Source organism: Scyliorhinus torazame, chromosome 2 (assembly GCF_047496885.1).
Source record: "Scyliorhinus torazame isolate Kashiwa2021f chromosome 2, sScyTor2.1, whole genome shotgun sequence".
In the NCBI taxonomy this organism is placed as follows: domain Eukaryota; kingdom Metazoa; phylum Chordata; class Chondrichthyes; order Carcharhiniformes; family Scyliorhinidae; genus Scyliorhinus; species Scyliorhinus torazame.
Genome location: NC_092708.1, coordinates 326,892,677 through 326,904,014, shown reverse-complemented (window position 1 = coordinate 326,904,014; position 11,338 = coordinate 326,892,677). Strand labels below are relative to the sequence as shown.

Sequence of the window (11,338 nt, the reverse complement as noted above, 5' to 3'; positions counted from 1 at the left end):
CATCGAGGCCAGCAATAGCCCCTGGAGAGCCCAAGTGGTAGTAGTGAAAACTGGGGAGAAAAACAGGATGGTCGTTGACTGTAGTCAGACCATCAATCAGTACACGCAGCTCGACGCGTACCCCCTCCCACGCATCTCTGATATGGTCAATCAGATTGCACAGTACCGGGCCTTCTCGACAGTGACCTGAAATCTGCCTACCACCCAGCCCATTCGCAAGGCGGACTGCCCGTACACCGCTTTTGCAGCGGACGACTGCCTTTACCATTTCCTTAGGGTTCCCTTCGGCGTCACTAACGTGGTCTCGGTCTTCCAACGGGTGATGGACTGAATGGTTGACCGGTACGGACTGCGGGCCACATTCCCGTACCTGGATAATGCCACTATCTGCAGCCACGACCATCAAGACCACGACGCTAACCTTTCCAAATTTCTCCACATCGGCAAACTCCTCAACCTAACTTACAACAAGGAGAAGTGTGTGTTCAGCACGAACCAATTAGCCACCCTCGGCTATGTGGTTCAGAACGGAGTTCTAGGGCCCAACCCCGATTGCATGCACCCCCTCATGGATCTCCCCCTTCCCCACTGCCCCAAGGCTCTCAAACGATGCCTGGGGTTCTTTTCGTACTATGCCTAGTGGGTCACTAACTATGCAGACAAAGCCCGCCCACTCATCCACTCCACCGGTTTCCCACTGATGGCCGAGGCTCACCAGGCATTCAACCATATCAAGGCCGACAACGCCAAGGCCGCGATGCACGCGGTCGACGAGACGCTCCCCTTCCAAGTCGAGAGCGATGCACCAGACGTCGTTCTAACCGCCACCCTCAGCCAGGCAGGCAGGCCCATGGCATTCTTTTCCCGCACCTTCCATGCCTCTGAAATTCGGCACTCCTCCATCGAAAAGGAGGCCCGAACTATCGTTGAAGCTGTACAGCACTGGAGGCGTTACCTGGCCGGCAGGAGATTCACTCTCCTCACAGACCAACGGTTAGTTGCCTTCATGTTTAACAACACACAGCGGGATAAGATCAAAAATGATAAGATCTCCACCTTTAATTACGAGATTTTGTAACGCCCCGGTAAGCTCAATGAGCGCCCCGATGCCCTGTCCCGAGGTACATATGCCAGCGCACAAGTGGACTGACTTCGGACCCTGCACGACGATCTCTGTCACCCAGGGGGCACCCGCTTTTATCACTTCATTAAGGCCCGCAATCTGCCCTACTCCATCGAGGAAGTCAGGGCTGTCACCAGAGACTGCCAGGTCTGCGCGGAGTGTAAACCGCACTTCTACCGACGCCTCAGCATGGACTCCCTCCCCTCCACGACCGCAACACGTATTTTCTCAATGTGGTCGACGAATATTCCAAATTCCCCTTCACCATTCCATGCCCCGATATGACGTCTGCCACCGTCATCAAAGCCCTCAACACCATCTTCACTCTGTTCGGTTTCCCCGCCTACGTCCACAGCGACCGCGGATCCTCATTTATGAGCGATGAGCTGCGCCAGTACCTGCTCAACAGGGACATTGCCTCGAGCAGGACGACCAGCTACAACCCCAGGGGAAACGGGCAGGTGGAGCGGGAGAATGGGACGGTCTGGAAGGCCGTCCAGCTGGCCATACGGTCCAGAAATCTCCTGGCATCCCGCTGGCAGGAGGTCCTCCCTGACGCACTTCACTCCATTCGGTCGATCCTGTGCACTGCAACTAATGCAACCCCCCATGAACGTCTCTTTGCCTTCCCCAGGAAGTCCACCTCCGGGGTTTCGCTACCAATGTGGCTGGCAGCTGCAGGACCTGTTCTCCTCTGCAAGCACGTGCAACTCCACGAGGCGGTCCCGTTGGTTGAAAGGGTACAGCTACTCCACGCAAACCCGCAGTATGCCTATGTAGCGTATCCCGACGGCCGCCAAGACACAGTCTCCCTCAGGGAACTGGCACCAGCTGGGTCCCCCCCCTCTGCCCCGGCACCACCCTCCCTTCCCCCAGCGCACCCCACCACAGCCCCCGCTCCAGGACAATCCGTCCTTCCCTTGCTCCCACCTGGGGATGAAGAGGATGTCGACATGCTCCCGGGAGTCACCGACGATCGAGCCGACGCCTGACTCGCCACCAGCACTGCGGCGCTCTCAACAGCGGATCAAGGCGCCTGACCGTCTAAATTTGTAACCTTCTCTGAAATTCTAATGACAACCTGTATGTAAATAGTTCCCCCCCCCGCTGGACTCATTTTTAACAGGGGGTGAATGTGGTAGTTACCACTGTTGTATTATATTGTATATACTGCACTGCATACGAGGGTATTACGGTAAGGCCCCTGTACTACAGATACGGGGGTAAATCCCTGCCTGCTGGCTCCGCCCAGTAGGCGGAGTATAAATGTGTGTGCTCTCCGAACTGCAGCCATTTCGGCAGCAGCTGTAGGAGGCCACACATCTCTGTGTAATAAAGCCTCGATTACTCTCTACTCTCGTCTCTTCGTAATTGATAGTGCATCAGGGGCTGAGAACCACGCAGAGAATGTACAAACTCCACACGAAGTGACCCAGGGCCAGGATTGAACCCGGTCCTTGGCGCCGTGGGGCAGCAGTGCTAGCCACTGCACCATCGTGCTGCCCCTAGAACATCCCACATGCAGTGGGTTGTTCGCATATGTGAGAGGACATGTAAAGGAATATTCATGGTTGTTAATGCAAAACAATGTGATGCACACTAGGAAACGTAACATTGTTAACTCATTGTGATAGAAATGTATATAAGGATCATCATAATTACAGGTGGAAATCATTGTTGATGGCCACCAGAAAATGAACACCAGTAACAAATTTAAATCTGGCTTCTCATGTGCAGGGTGAATTACTGGTGAATTACTCTATGTAGTGCACAATGTTTAGAGATCACTGGGGCACAGGGATCAACAGTAAATCCTCAATTGTCACACTTCAGGAATCATTACTGGGCGAGGGAACAAGTGAATGAGACACTGAAAGGAAAGAACATATTTGTACTGGTATCAGGACCTGTCAAGACTGGAGCTTTACTTTTGAACAAATCACATCCTTCTTAATAGCATAGATGCAGACTTGGAGCAAATGAAGAAAAAGATTCCTGTTTCTAACCACTGAGGATTAGGTTCTGATCACTGTTCTCTGTGCAAAGACAGCGGCATTGCTACATTTACATAAACACAGGAAATCAGTCATTCACTGTTACCATGGTAGCACTGGGGAAATCCATTTTATTTTAAAGTCCACTGTGCCCCTCAGGAACATTGCAAACAGAAACCTGGCATAAAAGAACTAGATTGGGTGAAAATGGGTAGTATTGTCCGATTTGAGTTTTAAGACGGGCAGCCTTTGTTGCTAATGCTCCTCTGGTAGCCTGGATCAGGGAACACCCCATTCATGCCATCAGCTGGGAAGAAAATAAAAGTCACATAGAGGTTTCTGTTGGTGGGGGAAGGGGGAAGCAAGCCCTCAGAGTGATTTCTTCTTCTGTTTAATATTCCAGTATGAGATTAAATCCCCCCAATTACTTCAACGCTTCAGCAGAAGCTCAGAGAGCAACCCAGGGTATTGCTAGCAGTGGAATCTCTTCAGAAGAGCAAGTATTAAACTGCTGGCAACAATAGTTGTAAGGAAGGGAGCACAGGGAACAGTGAAGGGCTGAGAGAGAGGGAGGAGGGGGAAGTTACAGCCGCTAGAAAGGGGAGGAAGTGGGAGATCTGCTGCTTCCTGTAGACAGAATGATGATTGAAGACAAAGCTGGGTGTGGACTCGTCTCTTAGGGTTGCTGCTTACACAGCTGGTAAGCTTGGATTCTCCTGCATATTTAATCTATTTTAAGAAGAGAAGAGTGAATATCTGCTTTCAGTTTACTGTACAAGGTAAATTTTCCTTTGTCCTTCCTTGTTTTTAATCTTACACTGAAGAATTGTCTTGATTGCATGTATTTTTTTTTGCCCAAACAGACTTGGCTTGCATACAGTACTGTTGTGTGAGTCTATAATATCGTCAAAGATTTGTGTCTATTATTCCGTGAACCGATATTATCAATAACTGTTATTGGTTATGTTAGTAATTGGTGTTGGGAAAGGACAGTGCCTTTAATCTGAAATCTTGTAGAAAACAAATGTGTAGCTGTTCACAGGGACAGGGAGAGCTAGTTCTACGCTGTGAAAGGACAGAATGATTTTATTGTAACTAATTTAGTGAGATTGGGAATTTGTACTTTATCACCAAATGTTACACAAAAGAACACAGCAACAGTCAGTGACCAGCTCTGTTCTTCTGACAACCACATAAACCACAAAGGATCCTCTGTGAATTTTGCTTTGTATTTTCATATTCAAATTCTAATTAGTTAAACGTCTGAATTTAGTAATTCATTCTGTAAACCAATTTAAAAAAAAACCAACCTGATCCAGGCTACCAGAACAGCGAAATGTTGCAGAGAACAAAAACACAATTTTAATATTGAAATTACTTCGGAAAGCTGTTGAGATGACTGCACAGGGCAGTACAAAAACGACACTCAAAGCTGTTTAAAAAAAAATAATATCATAGTATCTGCATGGAGAAGTCCATCAAATAGAAAAAGGCGTTGATTTGGTTGCCAGTAATAGCATTTAATTAGTAACTATGAATGCTATTTTTGAATACTGTGATGTCACATGACTTATTTATACTGCACCTCCTCCATTTTATTGAAGAAAATGTAGACACTTCAAAATTCAGATTAACTCAGACTGCCTCATAGCTGCATGCTACAATGATGCCTTGTGAATTCCATAGGACTGTGACCTGTAACATGTTAACGTGCCATGAAGGAATGGATAGTTTTTGATATAAAATATCAAGTCAAATATTGTGAATTGAAAACAGAAAATGCCAGTAGGTCGGGCAGCATCTGTGGAGAGGGGAAGAGAGTTAATGCTTCAAGCCTACGATCTGTTATCAGACCTTCTGCAGAAAGGCCCCAACACTGAAACATTTAAAGTGGGTGGGATTATCCTCGCTGTCCATCGAAAAGGGTTTCTCGTTCAATGCATCCCTCATCGCCATCCCAACTCCACTGGCATGAACAGCATGAAAGTTCTGGTCTACATTTCTATCTTCACAGATGCTGCCTGAATATTCCCAGCATTCATTTTGTTTTATTTCTGGTTTCCAGCATCTGCAGTATTTCTCTTTTGTATTGAAGTCAAATAACGTGTTCTGATTACTTGACTGGATTTCCAGATCCAGTAAGATTTGTGTACACTTGCTGGCAAGCTATATTATGTGTTATAGATTGTACATGCCCCAGACATCTGAAAAAGCAAATTATGTGGACAAACATGTCTCAAAATGACCTCTGCTTTATATATTCACTAATTGGCTTTTATTGTTGTGTAATTTGAGACTCATTTAACCAATCGGTCCTGTATTCAGGCTTAATGTGCACAGGGGAATGTAACTGTTACACAATGAGAATCATTTGGGAAATAACACACATGGCAATCTTCTAAAGTTTACTGCCCAATGGGGTTTCCACTACTCCTCCCAATCTGAGGAAGAGATTTTCTGCTGCCTGAGACACTTCAGAGGCGAATTTCAGTTTCAGACAGTACATTTTCTCCTATCAGTCCATTCTTGCATGTAAAGATTAGTGGAATCCAGTAGGCATTTGATTTTAATAACATTTAAATAGGGCAGTAAGTTTTGCCTACTGTCAATTGTTCATTACTGATATTTAGAAATGTTAACTGGAATAAATTACTGACCAACACCTGCTGCTGATGTAATCTTTTATGTAGCATTGTTAACTGAATTGTGAATCCCTTAATTAAACTGTCACAGGGAGGTTCGATTTGATGCAAATATCAATACAAGAAGTCTACAGCAATGGCCTCCCATTGTCCAACAATAGGCCATTTTGTATTGATAAATCAGATGTTTGAATTGTATTAGAAATGATCACAATGGTCCATTTATAGTTGTATAAATGTTGCCTTTGGATTGGATGATTTGAAGAAATTGGCACAGCACTGTACCGAACTGCAGGAACTGGTACCACCATTACTCATTCTTTTATTGCCATTCTCAGTGACAATACAGTGTTCATTCAGAATCAGATATTGAAGGTATTGTGGAGTATGGTACCATGTTGTAACATATTTGGATGTGGCATGACAAATTAAATGCATTATATTTTTTGATTATGAAACAAGTATGTTTTAAGACGAGGTCTTTGTACCTGAATGCAGAAATTATTGTGGCACAATGAGACATTTTGGAATGGCAATAAGAGACACTGCAATACATGGGATTACAGGGGATTTACTGCACAGAAACAGACCATTTGGTCCAACCAGTCCTTTTAGGTGTTTATGGTCCACCTGAGCCTCCTCCCATATATCCACATTTAAATTTATCATCTTTTCCCCTAATTTGCTTGACGGGTTTACCCTCTAATGCATCAATACTATTTGCTTCAACCACTCTTTGCCACGTTCTCATCACTCTTTGGATCAAGAAGTTTCTTCTGAATTCCCGATTGGATTTCTTGGTGACTATTGTCTATTGATGGCCTCTATATTATGCTGTTGTCCTCAAGCGAAACATTCTCTTTGCACCCAATCTCTCAAAACTTTTCATAATTTTCAACCTTGATTTTACCTTTTTTCAAGAGAGGAGACCTCTTTTCATACTTTCCTGATACGTATATCCACTTATTTCTGGTATTGCCCTTGTAAATCTCTCCTGCATTCTGGCCAGTGCCTCTATATCCTTTTTATAATATGATGACTGGAATTCACTGTACTTTAAATGTGGGCTGACCAAGATTCAACACTGTTTTAGCATAACCTCCCTACTTTTCAATTCTGTCTAGCGTTGGGTTTTCTTTTTAAGGCCTTGCTAACCTGTGGTGTACATTTGTATGTATTTGTACTCCAAGATCACTTCATTCTTCCACACCAGCTAGATTTGCACCTTCCACGTGATAAGTGGCCTCCTTATTCTTCCCACCAAAAGTATAACCTCAGATTTATGTGTGGTGAACTTCATTTGACAATAATTGCACACACTGCAAGTTTATTAAGGTCCTCCTGTAATTTATTGTTTCCATCCTCTTCCTATTGACTATTCCCTCCTCACAGCCCAATTTAGTGTCATCTGCAAATTTAGAAATGGTGTTTTCATTCCGAAGGCCAAATCTTTAATGTAAATTGTGAACAGCAGTGATCCCAGCATTGATCCTTGTGGGACACCTCTTACCATCTTCTGCCACTCTCTGCTTTCTGTCCTGAAGCCAGCTGGCAATCCATTCTACCACTTGTCCCTTGACTCCACATTCTCTGACCTTATTCATGATTCTATTATGAAACATTTTATCGAAGGTCTTTTGAAAATCCAGATAAATTACACGTACAACGTTATCATTGTCTACGTTCTCTGTTACCTACTCTCCAAATTCAGTAAAGTTAATTTTCCTTTTTAAATTCCATGCTGATTATTCATTATTATAGTTTTCTACTCTAGATATTCCTCTATTCTCTCCTTTGGGATTCAATTAGTTTTTTATAGTTCCTGGGTAACCGGGGACAATAATGTTATAGGCCATAAGGCTGAAAATGAGTACTTCCAAGTGAGATGGCCCTCACAAACAGCAAAAATCAAAAATTTAACCGGTCTGACGTTTTGATGGAATGTTTCATGGTTAATGTGGTATTTAATGATTCTTAACATTACTTATGTATCAAAATATAGAATAACGATTACGGTATCCGAAAAAGTGATGGTGTTTGTCTGTTTCTATTTCCTTTGTTCCATTTTAAAGTTGATAAGATCTAGAGGGACTCCCAAGATGTCAGCATCCATTCTGTGTTTATATGTTTAAAGTTTTAACTTCACTTAAATCACTTTTTGGAGGCTGAAAATATTTGGTGCTTGGGGGAGGGGGGGAACATCACAAACATTTGGGCTGGGGGAAGGCTGGATAGTGGGGGGGGGAGAACATCACAAACATTTGGGCTGGGGGGAGGCTGGATAACTATGGGAGGATTTGGACATATGAGGAGATAGTCAGATATCGCAAGGGGGAATTAAATTGGACATGTTAGGGATTAGACGATTGCCAAGGATCTGTAGGGCCTGAGGGAAACATTCCTGCCCCTCCCATTCAACAGGCAATGCAATAAAGACACTTACCTCATTGATTGAACACCTTTCATCTCCAATTATCTGCCAGGATTCCTATATTTAAAAAAACAGCCACCATGTGTTAAAAATTCAGTTGAAATGGTTTTCTCTCTTTATGGCCTACTTGCAGGTTTCTAGGTGGTGATATTGAGCCCCTAGTTACAGTCTTCAAATGATTGTAGCAGATATTTTGTCGAACCAAGAAACCTTCAAGCTTGTTGATTCTAGATCTCTCTTTTCAATGTTAATAAGGAATGTGGACAGTTATTGTGTGTGTATATATCTCAAATGTTATTAGCTTTGAACAAAGCATAATCATTCTTTCAAAAAATCTCAAGTTGAATTCCAGTAACAACCCAAAATACCCCACATGGAAAATTCCATTTTTGAGTCACTACTGAATCAAAAGTATGGGAGGTATACTTAGTTTAGAGAGCTAAATTTTGAGATGCGTGATTCAGTGTTCGATACGGCAAAGCACCTTAAACCTTGTTTCCTTCACCCTCTCTCGAACAATAAGTGTGAGGAGTTCCTCAACTATTTTGTCACTAGCAGCAGGATCACTTTATCCACTGCCTCTGCTGTTTCCATCCCTTCCCTAGCCCACTGGACCACATTACCTCTAATGTTCCCCACTGTCCTCACATTGTACTTGCATCTTCCTTTACTTTCTCTCCTGTCTCCCCCATGCCCTCCTGCAGCTCATTTGTTCATGAGATCCACCTCCTGTTTTCTTGACCCTATTCTCACTAAACTGCTGATCATCCAACTTTTCCTGGTCTCCATAATAGCCAGAACTGTTCTCTCCAGAAATTGCCCTCTCCTTTAAACCTGCCATAATTTCCCTTCTCCTCAAATAAAAACACCATCCTTGCAAACTACTTTTGACTCCACCATCCTTGCAAACTACCATCCATCCCATCTCCAACCTCTCTTTCTCTCTAACGCCCTTGAACCTGTTGTTGCCTCTGGAATCCATCCCCATCTTTCCCATATCTCCATGATTGAATCTCTCCAGTAAGGTTTATGCTCCTGCCACTACATCCAAATTAATCATATAAAAGTCACAAGTGACTGTGACTAGGATAATTTTTTCCACCTCGTCTTTCTCAACCTTTGATACATTTGACCACACCATCCTATGTCCAACATCTCTCCACTGTCGTCCAGCTAAGTGAGACTGATCTCACCTGATTCCCTTGACTATTTAATTGTAGCCTGCACTATTACCTCCAATGTCCCTGGTGGATTGATCCTTGAACCCCCTCTTATTTTTCATGTATGTGCTTCTCCTCCGTCACATCTTAAAGGATGGTGTTTGTTGTTACACGCATGCTGATGACATCTACCTCACCACCGCCTTTCTTGATGCCTCCACTAGTGCTAAATTTTCTGACAGCCTATCTGACATCCAGGACTGGATGAGCAGAAATATCCTCAATTTCACTACATAGAAGACTGAAGCCATTGTTTCAATCCCAGCTCTAAACTGCATTCCCTAGTTGCCAACTCCATCCCTATTCCTGGCAACTATCTGAGACTAAACCGGTTCACAGCCTTGGTGGCACATGGGATCCTGAGATGAGCTTCCGACCGTATATTTTCACCTTCATTAAGATCTATTTTCACCTGGCTTTGCTCCTGCCTCAGCTCACCTGCTGCTGAAACCCTCATCAATGCCTGTTACCTCTCGAGTTGACTGTTCAAATGCATGCACCTCTGTACAATCCCAAAATTCGACCGACATTTCTTCATTCAAATCTATTTCGTGGAAAGTAGGTTTTAGTAGGCAGTGGTGTAGTGGTATTGTCACTGGACTATTAATTCAGAGACCCAAGGCAATTCCTGGGGGACCCGGGTTCGAATCCCACCACAGCAGATGGCGGAATTTGAGTTCAGCCTCGTCTCTCACATTCGACCCTGTGTAATTGATGGCAGCTAAAATTCTGTTCCCCATCCCCAATCCCCATCAAGTACTGCTCACCTAACATCTCTTTCGCCGTTGAGTCCCAGTCAAGCAAAGACTTGATTTTGAAATTCCCATCCTTGTTTCCAAATCCACCCATGGCCTCATCCCTCACTATCTCTGTAATCTCCTCCAGCCCGAAAGCCCTCCGAGATACCTGTCTTTATCTAATTTTTCCTCTCGGGGAATACTCAATTTTTTTTAAATAAAATATTTTATTGAAAATATTTGGTCAACCAACACAGTACATTGTGCATCCTTTACACAATATTATAACAACACAAATAACAATGACCTATTTTATAAACAGAAAATGAATAAATAATAAATAACAAAAATGAAAACTAACCCTAATTGGCAACTGCCTTATCACAAGTAACACTCTCCAAAAATATAATTTAACAGTCCAATATATAATTATCTGTAGCAACGACCTATACATATTATACAGTATATATTAACAACCCTGAGAGTCCTTCTGGTTCCTCCCCCCCCCCCCCCCCCGATCCTGGGCTGCTGCTGCTGCCTTCTTTCTTCCATTCCATCTATCTTTCTGCGAGGTATTCGACGAACGGTTGCCACCGCCTGGTGAACCCTTGAGCCGACCCCCTTAGAACGAACTTAATCCGCTCTAGCTTTATAAACCTTGCCATGTCATTTATCCAGGTCTCCACCCCCGGGGGCTTGGCTTCTTTCCACATTAACAATATCCTGCGCCGAGCTACTAGGGACGCAAAGGCCAAAACATCGGCCTCTCTCGCCTCCTGCACTCCCGGCTCTTGTGCAACCCCAAATATAGCCAACCCCCAGCTTGGTTCGACCCGGACCCCCACTACTTTTGAAAGCACCTTTGTCACCCCCATCCAAAACCCCTGTAGTGCCGGGCATGACCAAAACATATGGGTATGATTCGCTGGGCTTCTCGAGCACCTCGCACACCTATCCTCCACCCCAAAAAATTTACTGAGCCGTGCACCAGTCATATGCGCCCTGTGTAATACCTTAAACTGAATCAGGCTTAGCCTGGCACACGAGGACGACGAGTTTATCCTGCTTAGGGCATCTGCCCACAGCCCCTCCTTGATCTCCTCCCCCAGCTCTTCTTCCCATTTCCCTTTTAGTTCATCTACCATAGTCTCCCCTTCGTCCCTCATTTCCCTATATATATCTGACACCTTA

General features: G+C 44.2%; 1 protein-coding gene across 4 annotated transcripts in view; it reads left to right on the top strand.

The window, feature by feature from the left end:
* The first annotated feature begins 3,312 nt into the window (after window positions 1-3,312).
* The window catches only part of LOC140401086 (guanine nucleotide-binding protein G(I)/G(S)/G(O) subunit gamma-2), a 95,807-nt gene continuing 87,781 nt past the window's right edge, over window positions 3,313-11,338 (top strand). Inside the window, exon 1 of one of the 4 annotated variants that reach the window (XM_072489764.1) lies at window positions 3,313-3,817. The gene's annotated coding sequence lies outside the window, so the exon portion shown is untranslated. Of the gene's footprint in view, window positions 3,897-11,338 lie in introns of all 4 variants that reach the window. The other 3 variants (XM_072489763.1, XM_072489762.1, XM_072489761.1) reach the window with 3 other exon arrangements.